At 53.5% G+C, this 10,874-nt stretch overlaps 2 long non-coding RNA genes across 3 annotated transcripts; one reads left to right on the top strand and one right to left on the bottom strand.

Annotated features, from left to right (window-relative positions):
• Nucleotides 1–692: 692 nt before the first annotated feature.
• LOC125620456 lies at nucleotides 693–1,632 on the top strand. The gene is made up of 2 exons (XR_007352140.1): nucleotides 693–954; nucleotides 1,088–1,632. It is a non-coding gene; the product is annotated as an uncharacterized LOC125620456 (long non-coding RNA).
• A 410-nt stretch (nucleotides 1,633–2,042) lies between these two features.
• Nucleotides 2,043–9,072, bottom strand: LOC125620455. Of its 2 annotated transcripts, XR_007352139.1 has the most exons (4): nucleotides 8,808–9,072; nucleotides 8,499–8,725; nucleotides 6,333–6,778; nucleotides 2,043–3,186 (listed from the first exon to the last, which is right to left on the bottom strand). It is a non-coding gene; the product is annotated as an uncharacterized LOC125620455 (long non-coding RNA). The 2 variants fall into 2 exon arrangements; XR_007352138.1 differs by having other exon boundaries at nucleotides 2,043–6,778.
• Between the last annotated feature and the right edge of the window lie 1,802 nt (nucleotides 9,073–10,874).

The raw sequence follows: 10,874 nt of genomic DNA, 5'->3' as shown, positions 1-10,874 counted from the left end.
ACAGAGAGCGAGAGCTCTGCTCAACAGGGACAAAATGTAAACCCCCAAGGCACACCTTCAAGGCCCCCCTCCCCAGCACAACTCACCTGCTTTACCACCCAGTCAATCCCTATGGGGGACGAATGCACTGATCAGGTGAGGGCTCTCGGAACCCCCATCTCACCTCTGAACCTTCTGCCTTGACTCACACAGGAGCTTTCCGGGGTGCTTCATACCTAAACCAAGCAGTGACCCGGGAGGCTGCTCTGGCCGGGCTGTGTTTGCAGCTGACACGGCCTTTGAAGGGGACCAGAGACTCATCACCACCTGATTTGGGTCCCAGCCTGAGGCCATGTGGCCCCTCAGAGGCTCCTCATTAAACATATAGTATGTTGGTTCTGGAGGGCCCAGGACTGCGCAGCTGTGGGTCCCTTCTGCCCTGTACCAGGTCCTTAGAAAGTGTCTAGGTGAGGGCACACGGGCGCTGCTGAGCAGCAGGGTCTGAGCCCTTGGCTGGGCACCCTTGCAGGTGGAGACTTGTGGCCTTGTGGCCAGGGCACCCTCAGAGCCCAGTTCACCTGGCAGAGTCTTCTGAAGAGTGGGTTAAGGGCGTGGTGGGCTCTGAAGAGTGAGTTCCCCAGGTTCGTGGGGAGACTGGGGGCGACTGGGTGGAGAGAGGCTCTGGGGATGGAGGTCTGGGGGATGGTGGGCACAGCCCCATGCCCGGGTGGTCTGCACCGAGAGTTGGGGCAGAGGGGAGGTGGGTTAGTTTTCCACCTTTACTTTAACAAACCTCACCCACTTTCGTTATCTCCCCAGACCTGAAGGTTGTAAGTCCGAGGAGGTCTCACGTGGAAGGGCAGGCGGGACTCCTTCTGGAAGCTCTACGTAAGGCAGAACCTGTTTCTGCCCAGGATCGAAGCCTTCATCACATCGGCGAAGTCCCTTTGGCTTTGTAGGATGACACATTCAGAGGTCTGGAGATTAGCCCAGGGACACCTTTGGCATTATCCCCTCAGCAGGGAGGAAGCCAGCACCATTTATTGAGCATCTACTTGGTGCCAAAGACCAAGGGGAATGCTCAGCTTATCTCCCTTTGTCCTCACAGCCACCCTGCAAGAGAGGCTGTGTGTCCCATTTTACAGATGAGGAGGATGAGGCTCAAAGGGGCCCATGGAGGATCAACAGTGAATAAGAAGTAGAGGCATGATTGGAACCCAGGTCTGCAGGCTTGCAGTCTGTGCCCCTCCCATGGAGCAGCAGCACAGAGCAGCTGCCAAATGCCTGATGACTTGAGGACACGCCTGCTCCCCGCAGGAGAAGCCCAAGGCTGGTGGTCCTTCGTCAGGATACAAGAACTACCTGGGTGCAAAGTGGAGCTGTCAGGAAACCGCTGGCGGCCTGATACTGTCACTCCTAGCGGACGATGCTGTCAGGCAGAGTGCTCTGTTCTGCAGTACAGCGAGCTACAGAGTTCCCATTAAGTCTTTGGGTCCGATGACAACAGGTATTATTGGAGTGGGCGCCGAGCTGGGCGCTGCGGATAACCGTTCCTGCTCTACAAGGCTCGTGGCTGGGTTTTAAGAATGCGTGGAAGGTATTCTCTCTGCCTAGACAAGAGAATCCCAATAAATTATGTTTTCTCTCCTGTTCGTTCGAGAATATTTTCTTTTCTATCTCAGAACCTGTCACATTCTGCATGAGAAGTGGCTAGTTTTCTCCCCTTGGAGTAAAAATAGTTGGAGACTTTTCTGGGAAAGGTGCTGGTTTGAAACACTAATAAGGCGACGTACACTCCATCCTCCGGGTTCACGGCCGCGCAGCTGAATAGCAAGGCTTCAGAAGCTCATTTGCCAGGGGATCCTGCTCTTCAGCCTGTGGTTTCCCACTCTGTTTAGTGCACACGTTCACATGCGTGCTCGCGCATACACACACACACACACACACACACACACACACACACAACAGGCCTGTGGCTGCCTGGCAGGCTAGAGCCTTCTTATTTACACTGCTGCATTTTATATGCTGATAACATGATTTTAATACATTTATAAACATTTGGGGATCTTCTCAGTTATTTATTTTGCAGTTATTTTTAGGAGAAAATAAATGGTCTTTGAACTCTAATAAAATCGCGGTTCCGCAGCCCTGAACACGCTCAGTGAATGTGAGCAGGAGCTGGAGGAGGAGACGCCTGCACGGAGCCAGTGCCCCCATTCTAGGCCTCGCTGGGCAGACTGTGCTGTGTAGCTTTGCAAAAGTTGCTTCCATTCTCTGAGCCTTAGTAGTCCCTTCCTGATGTTCACGGTCTGACTGTGCCAGGAGTGTGAGGTGCCATGCAAACAGGAGCTGCAGGATTTCAGTTGTTAAGCAAACAGGTACCTACTACGTGCCACACACAAGGCTGTCTCCCAGGGAAGCAGGCCCAAATCTGACCTCAAAGGATACGCCGTCTGGAGTCCAAATGTGTAAAGAAGCTGTGAGACTCCAGGGGCAGGGGTCTTGCTCACGATTCACTGCTGTGCCCCTGCCCACCTTGGCAGCGGAGCATGACCCAAATCCCTCCCTAGCAATGGGGCCAGGGGTCCGCCAAGCTGAGCACACTCTTTCTTTCAGGCCACGGATGCCCCTGCACAGCTAGAGGCCAAGCATGTGGAGCAGAGCTTCATGGACACCTTTAATCCTATACCCCACACGCAGGCTCGAGCCACTGTGTATGCAGCGCATGTCACCCTGAGAGGCAGAGGCCGGCCTGCCCCATCGATCCCCACGGCTGCAACCGAGATGCCTGCCTCCCGTCAACGCTGCTGAGAAAATTGGGCAGGAGGCTGTCATTTCTCTTCTCCTCCCCCGCATCCTTTCTGGAATAACCAACCCTCTCTGTTGCTGATACAGATCGGCCTCACATCTGCTTCTCAGGCCCCGGAGTCTGGCCAGGTCTCCTCCTAGGGTGGACCTCAGGGTTGTCACTGGCTCTGTAGCAGTCCTGTGAGGTGGGGACTTGGGGGCTGAGTCACTTACCTAAGAAGGCACAGCCAGGAAGTGGCAAAGCTTTGCTCTGAGCCCCTGGGGTGGGGGTCAGCAATCTCACAGTGAGCATTCAAGGAGCCGTCCAGGGGTGGGAGGTGGACGGGGAGGTGGGGCTCCCTGGGCGGGTTCCTGGAGAGCTGGTGACAGCAGGCCACAGGCGCTGGAAAGGAGAGAGGGCTGTATGGGGGGACAGGGGACAAGACAGGAGGTGTGAGTGGGGCGGAAGGTGACCGCAGGAGTCGGGGGCTGCACCGGGGGCCTGGGGTCTCTGTTCTCCCTCTGCTCACCACAAAATCCAGGGGACACAGGGCTGGCCGAGAGAAAGTTTCCACCTTCTGGGGACTCAGGGGCATGAACAGCTTTTATAAGAGACAAGGGGCTTCCGAAGTTGCCCCCGGGGTCTGGCTGAAACCTGGCTCCCGTCAGCCCTTCTCTCTCGTTCTAGCTCCTTTTCTCTCCTTCTAGCTCATCCTCGTGGCGCCCCATGGAACCCACGTGTGTGTCTCACCTGTGGCAGCCAGAGAGACAACGGCGGATGGGCCCTGGCTGAGACCCACTGATACTTCCCTTCCCGGATCTAGAGCCTTCCCTGGCCGTGATGGTGCTGTGTCCTTCCCAGCCTCACAGGCAGCCTCCAGGCTCACGGCAACCCCGGGTCAGAGCTGATACCCGCGGGTTTCCAAAACTGCTGTCTGTTGTGATCTTGCCGAGAGCCGGGGCCAATGTCACACAGCAGGCCCCTGGTCAGGGCTCTGACAGTGTCCCTATTTCCCAGGTGGGGAAACTGAGGCGCGGAGGGTTTGCCCACTGTTTCATGTGTCTTTAAGTGCAGAGCCTTTGAACCCTGGCCTGGTCCATCCTCCAGGGTCTGTGCCCTTAGCAGCTGCACATATCGCCATTGTCCCTCTCTTCTGGACGACTTTTTATTTTTCTCTGTACTTGAGAAATCATTCTCATGTGTAAAAATAAATAAAATAAATACTTAAAGAGCTGGGCTCTTGTCTCCTCGGCCCTGGCCTCCCTGGGCTCAGGAAATGGCTTCTATTCACCTGTGACTCTAATATTATCTTCTCTGATAAAATAGAGATAATTAAATCCCATGATGTTTATAAAGGGTTGGATGTGAGGCCAGCACATTTTCTCACATAATCTGCCTAAAAACCTGAAAGACAAGCTTAATTATCTTCATTTTACAAGTGAAGATGATTTAGCTCAGAGAGGTAGAGGAATTGACTGAGGTCCCACAGCCAAGCAGTGCTGGGGCCTAGGGAACCGACTCCAGAGCCCTTGTTCTGAGCCCTTCAGCCAGGCAGTTCTCTAGGTCTGCATTTCATGGGCGGCTGAGGGTGGAGTAGCGTGAACAAACTTCTCTTGGTTTCTGGTGGCCAGAGTCCACACTCAGAGCCCGAGTCATCTTCAGGCTGTTTTGAAGGCAGGTGGGCTGAATGCCTGTACGGGGTGGCTTCTGTGGCTGTTCTTACCTGGATGATGGCCTCTGTAGCTCTAGGGCATGACTTGACTTGCCGACTCCCTGCGCTTTGTGTTCTGTAGAGCTGTATTCACCAAGACGGTCTCTGAAGTGAGCAGGGAGACTCCCACATTGCAGCCCTGTCCTCCTCATGGCTGCACCAGGGTCTTCAGGCCCTGACGTCTCTCATCCTGACCTATTGGAGCAGCATCACCTAATTCAACAGTCAGCCCTAAAGGGTGCCTAGTTTGAGGCCCTCCCTGGGCTGAGTGTGTATTAGGCAGGATAGGTAACGCTATGCTGCAGTAACAAGTAACCTCCAAATCACAGTGGCTTAAAAAACCCAGATATTGATTTTTGCTGATCCTACCTGTCCACTGTAGGTTGGGTGGGTTTGGCTCTATTCATCATGGCCACCCACAGAATCTGGGGGATAGAGCAGCTGTTGTGCCAGGGGAGAGGAAAACCCTGGTGGTTTTGCACCAGCCACTAAAGATGATCAAGAGGAAGTGACAGGCATCACTTCTGCCCTGATGATACACTGTGCAGAACAAGTCATGAGGTCCCACTGAGCCATGTGGGACAGGACAAGAGTCCCACAAGGAGCCTGGAAGAAGGAGATGTGAAAACATTTGGCCCAGTGCCTGCCACCCCAGGCCCGGGGAGATAAGCGGTAATGACTCAGCCCCTGCCCCTTGTCCCCAGGGGACTTCCAGTTCCAGTAATGGCCATGCTGATGTCTTTCCCATTCCAGCCTGGTGGGCTTGGTGGGTGCAATTGTCCCAAGAGACAGAGCTAGCAGCTAAGTGATGAGCTGGTGGTGACGATGGAGCCTGGCTGTCCCTGGGCTGGGATTTGACTCCGCATCTGTCTGGGTCAGTACCCAGGTCTCTTGTCTCTGAATCACGGTGCCTTCAAAACCATCAGAAAATGGGGGTTTGGGGAGACAGTGAATCTGGGGTGGGAAGCTGTGGAGCAGACAGTGCCACAGACCCCTGCCATCCAGGGACGAGTGAGAGTCCCTGGAAGGACCACATCCTGATGGGTGGACAGGCTCTGAGATGCCAGAGGCGAGAAGGGCCCCGTGGAGCTGGGGAAGGTGTGGGAAGAAGAGGAGGAGGAGCTGAGGGGGGATGTTTGGGGCCAGACAGACCTGGGCTTGCAGATTCTAAAACCTGTTTAACCTCTCTTCTCCGTTTTAAAGGAAGTCACGCCATGGAGGGTTGCCACGAGGTTTAAATGAGATTAGGAAAGGCTCCATGGAGTAGCTTCTGACTTCAGGAGTACTCAGCCAGCGACATCCCTGAGAGTGGGCGTTTCCTGGGGGCCAGGCCCTTTGCCAACCAGTGTGCACCAGCCAGACCAAAGCAGGCACCAGCGGCTGCAACCATCTTATGGATGAAGCAGGATGGAGTCCAGAGAAGCTGGACTGAGGTATCTCACCCTGACCTATTGGAACAGCATTACCTAATTCAACAGTCAGCCCTGAAGGGTGCCTAGTTTGAGGCCGTCCCTGGGCTGAGTGTGTATTAGGCAGGATAGGTAATGCTATGCTGCAGTAACAAGTAACCTGAGGTCTTTCTTACCACATGTGGCCCTTTTCTTTTCATTTTCCGTCTTGGAGGCTGTCAATCAAGCTCTGCCTTCCCCCCTCCCCCCTTCCTTCTGCCAAATCCTCAGCTACCCTCAGCTCCATTTCCCTCCAGAGGGAACCACATCATTACAAGAGGTCCCCCCCACAAAGACAAGTCCAGCAGGCCCATGAAAGCCACTTGGTCCAGCCTCACACTGGAAATCGATGCACTGAGATGGCCCATCCTGCCTCTGTGGCCCCTGGCCCCTGGGGGCCTCTCACCAGGCTCATCCTCTCCCATCAGTGGGCAGAGAGGCTCCAGGAAGCATCCCTGATCTCTTGCCCTCCGTGTCCTTGTGCTGCTCTCTGCTGCTACCAGAGAGCTGTCAGTCGTCCGGCAGAGGAGAGGTGCTACAGGAGAGGAAGCCAGGATCTCACTGCCACACCCACCCTCTGACGCCTTGGGGGGGCCTCTGGCCTGGGTCCTGGAAAATCCATGTCTTTTGCTGCTTCACCGAGACTGGAGCCATGGAGGAGCCAAGTTGGTGGGTGTGGAAGACATTCCTGGTCCTGGCTCAGCTCCTGGTGGGAGGCCCGGGCCTCTCGCAGAGCTTGCAATTGTTCATTGGCAGGAGGCTGACGCAGAGCCACTGTCTCCAGGGTGACATGTCCAGTGTCTGTGGCGCAGGAAGCAGTAAGGGCAGAGGGTTCTCAGAGACTCTGGAGTCCTGGAAAATCAAAAACCAAAAATAAACAAAGTCCCCATTGCCCTGAAATGAATGGAATGAACAAAAGTGTCTTTATCTTGCAACCCTTTGCCCAGGCAGAGGGGAGGTCCAGGGAGGTCCAGGAAGGAGAGAGAGCAACTGCTGCCTGGGGACAGATGCTCCTTGGTAGGGCAGGCCCAGCAAACTTCCAGCTGCCAGCAAACTTCCAGCTGCCAGCTGATGATTGGCTCACAGCTGTCCCAGCAAACTTCTAGCTGCCAACTGATTGGCTCCTCTGCGGTGATGCTCATTGGGCTGTTTCCCCGCCCTTTCAGACCACAGAGCTGCTCATTGGGGGACTTTTTTGGCTCCGCCCACACGACCCAGCCAATCAGCCTCAAGAGCAGGAGGAGTCGGGGAGGTTGAGAGGCTTGTGGGAAGCAGGTGGTGGCAGTTGGGCTCTGAGGGAATTCCTGAAGAGCTGTGTGGTGCCTTGTGTGTGTGTTCTAAAAATAAAGTTCGTTTCTTTTGACAAGTGGCTCCTGAATTGTGCCCAGGCAGACTGTGGCAGGACAGATGCTCCTTGGTAGGGCAGGATGATCAAATCTGATTTGGGGGAAGATCCTGAGGCTCCAACTATTTCATCCTAGAAGTGAGGCCTCTGAGACCCAGGAAGACAAGGGCAATCTGTCACATGGCCACCCCAGAAATTGGTGGCAGAGAGAGAGAAATGCTGAGGTCCCCAATTAAACATTCAGTTCCTTAGGGAAGATGTCTCTGTGTCCAGAACATTGGGGGAAGAATATGCTTCTCTCAGCCAGCACTGAGAGTGCCCAACTGTCTTGGCCAGAAGTCAGGAAGCTATAGCCCAAGACCACATCTGGCCCACAGTCTGATTTTTAAATAAAGTTTTATTGGAACACAACCACATTCATTTATGCACCTATGTCTAAGGCTGCTTTTATATTACAACAGTAGAGCTGAGCAGTTTCAACACAGCCAGCCTGATCCACAAGGCCTAAAACATTTACAGTCCGTAGTAAATATTGTAATTAAGTCTTAACAATTAAATATTAAAATATTTAGATCTGCCCTTTATAGAAAACGTCTACTGTCCCCTTGTGCAGACACATGCCTGAAGGGATCTTAGACATAACTTACACAATGGTTTTATGAGCATTTGAATATCATCATTAAAGTCAGGTACCTGTTTCCAAATGGAATCTTCATGAATTTCCCCAGATTTAAAGCTGATAGCAGCAAAGCCCCTCAGGTTCAGTGGGGGGGAGCTGATCCTCTCTCATCCTGACCACCTCTCCTTCTGCTCTGGCCCCCAAGTAAAGTTGCCATATAAAATATAGGACCTGTGGTCACGTCTGAATTCCAAATAGCAAACAATTTTTTAGTATAAGTACATCCCAAATATTGCATAGGATATACCCCTATTAAAAAGCATTCCTTGTTTGAATGCAATCACAACCGAGTCTATCTTCTGTGTATTGGCTACATCTGGCAACTCAACTCTTAGGTCAACCGGGAGGAAGTATCTCAGTGGAAATCCAGCCTCCAGAATAGACTTCAGAGTCAGCCTGGTATTTTGAGACTGGCCTTGGCCAGACCCTGCAGCCTCATGGCCAGCCTCCTCTTCCCATGTCCCCTGCCCCATCCTTCCCTCTCCAGTGCCCACTGCTGCTCTTCCTGCCCAGGTGGCCTGCACACACCCTGACCCCGCTCTGCTTACCCTCCCGGCCCCATACGGCAGAATCAACCTCCTCTGGTGTCAGGCTGCCAGGTGAGCAGGTGCAGGTGTGTGAGCAGGTGCAGGTGCCTGAGCACCGGACCCAGGAGAGAGCAGAGCTGGGCCTCCTGGCCTGGGCTCCCCGTGCAGCGCAGCTTCACAGAGGTGTTGTGTTGCAAAAATCATGGGCACTTTGAAGTCACTAGCAGGTTTGTCTCTTTTTCTTCTCTCTGTTTTTTGAACACACAGGTTTCGAGTCACAGGAATGATCCTGGGTCTATAAGCCCGTTAAGGACATCTTTATCAACTCACCCCCGCCGCTCCTCTTGTGGCCTTGGCATGTTGTAGGTCCTCTGTAAAACAGAAGACAGGAGGGGGAGCAGGGTTCAGGGGAGGCCCAGCTGAGCACAGGCTCTGAGAAGCCCACGGCAACTACAGGGAGCCCAGCCTGCAGCCAGGGAGAGTTTCTACAGAATCCCAAAAGGCTGAGCAATGAAGATCCCGGAAGGTCAGGGTCCCACTAACAACCTGACTGTCCCTTCTAGGAGGGCTGCACTTTTGAAGAGCTGAGGGTCATGGCTCCTCCACACCAGAAGTGAACATACCTCCCTTCCCTTGCTGACCATCCCGAGTCTGGGGTTTTCCAAGTGGTGCCAAAGAGCCTGTGGCCTGGGGGTTTCCAAGTGGAGAGCCTGTGGCCTGGGGGTTTCCAAGGTGTCACCACCAAGCAGCTGTCAGCATTTTGGGCCAAGACTCTGGGGTTCTACCATCTCCCAGGGGCTCTTCCTTTTCCTTTCCAGAAGGCCAGAGCCTTTCCTGGTGACCTGCTTCTGGCTAGGCTAATGTGAGGACCTGGCTTTGGGGAGGAGGAGCTTGGCAGGTCCCTGGCACAGCGCTGATGCCCCAGAGTTGCCTTGGAGAGGGTCCCTGGGCAGGAGCCAGAGGACGAAGGGGGAGGAGAGGGTGGGCTCCCAGTGGCTCTGCCGACTCCCACTCACTCCAGGCTACCTTTAACTGAGGCAAAATTCTTCACTAATCTCTTTTATTTACATTCAGTGCTTCTAGAAAAGACCCTATGACATTTTAGTGTGGGGCAAAGAAAAGCGAGAGACACACACCTTTCAACAGAAGCAGCAGGTTGCAGGGTCCTGGGTGCACCGGCGCTCAGTGTTGCTGGATGGCTTTATAAACAAAGCTGGGTGAGGTGGGAAGCCAGCCCTATAGAAATGGCCTCCCATAGAAATGCTCCAGGGTGCCCCATACAGCTGGGTGGTCTATAGAATGAAAGCCCCACTCACTCTACACAAGAATCCTCCCTGGACCACGACTACTTCCTTAGGAGGAATTTCCAGCTGTGAGCTACTCCCTCCAAATGCTTTTGATACCCATCGCCAGATTGCCTCTGCTCCACCACCTGCTCACCCCATAACCGCAGGCAGACTGCTTCATGCATTTGTGCCTCAGTTTCCTCATCTGACACAAGGAGATAATAATAGTCCCCACCCCCTAGGGTTGTTGTGCAGAATTAAAATGTTCCCCACACTGTTCAACTCGTAGGAAGCACGCAGGATATGTTAGACTCTACTGCTGTTATTTTATTATTATTCTTGCAGTGCCTCCAGAAGGTGGTGCCAATCTTTGTGACAGACAGCAGATTCTGCCTGCACCCGCTGAGTGCCTCGGTCAGGATTGATCAGATCGAGCCAGCTGGCGTCTCGTCCTGCATCTCCTGACACTGGTGATCTTGCTGAGTCCTTGTCAGTTTCTTCGTCTGTTAAATGAGCTCATATACTTCAAGAAATGTCCAGAAAACAAGGTGCGCCTCGGCACAGATCAATAGGCCTTTTGCAATCTTTCAAAGGACTCAGGAAAACCTGTTGGACGAAGGAAAGATAAGCCTTGAGACTTGTTCAGGAGATATTCCGAGAGGCTTTGGGACTGCCGTACATCTTACGTCCAGGCGTGGCTAGAGTTTAGGGAAATGAGTTCATCCAATCATTTATTCATCTGCTCTTTAGACTCGGTTATGGCATCCTGGGCGATTGCGGCTTTGGAGGTCCACGGGATGTAACTGTGGAAAAAGATAATAAGGCAAGGACTTTGCCCTTTGGGCTCACCTTCTGGAGGGAGAAGCAGGTAATAAACAAGCGTATCAATAACTGATTGAGTTCAGACTGTGACGAGGACTATAGAGGTGGTAGCCACAGCTGATGTTCTGAAGCAAAGGCCTGATGCTGCGGGCTGGAGGGGGAAACGTGGGCAGGATGATCAGGGAGTGCTTCTCAGAGGAGGCTTGTGGCAAGGACCGCAGAAAGGCCAGTGTGACCAGAACAGGGACAGAGAGGGGAGAGCAGCTGGAGAAGAGGCCAGAGAAGTAAA

The sequence above is a fragment of the Marmota marmota genome, unplaced genomic scaffold, assembly GCF_001458135.2.
Source record: "Marmota marmota marmota unplaced genomic scaffold, marMar, whole genome shotgun sequence".
Taxonomy (NCBI): Eukaryota; Metazoa; Chordata; class Mammalia; order Rodentia; family Sciuridae; genus Marmota; species Marmota marmota.
Note: the sequence above shows the minus strand (reverse complement) of the source record. Positions and strands in the feature narration are given on the sequence as shown.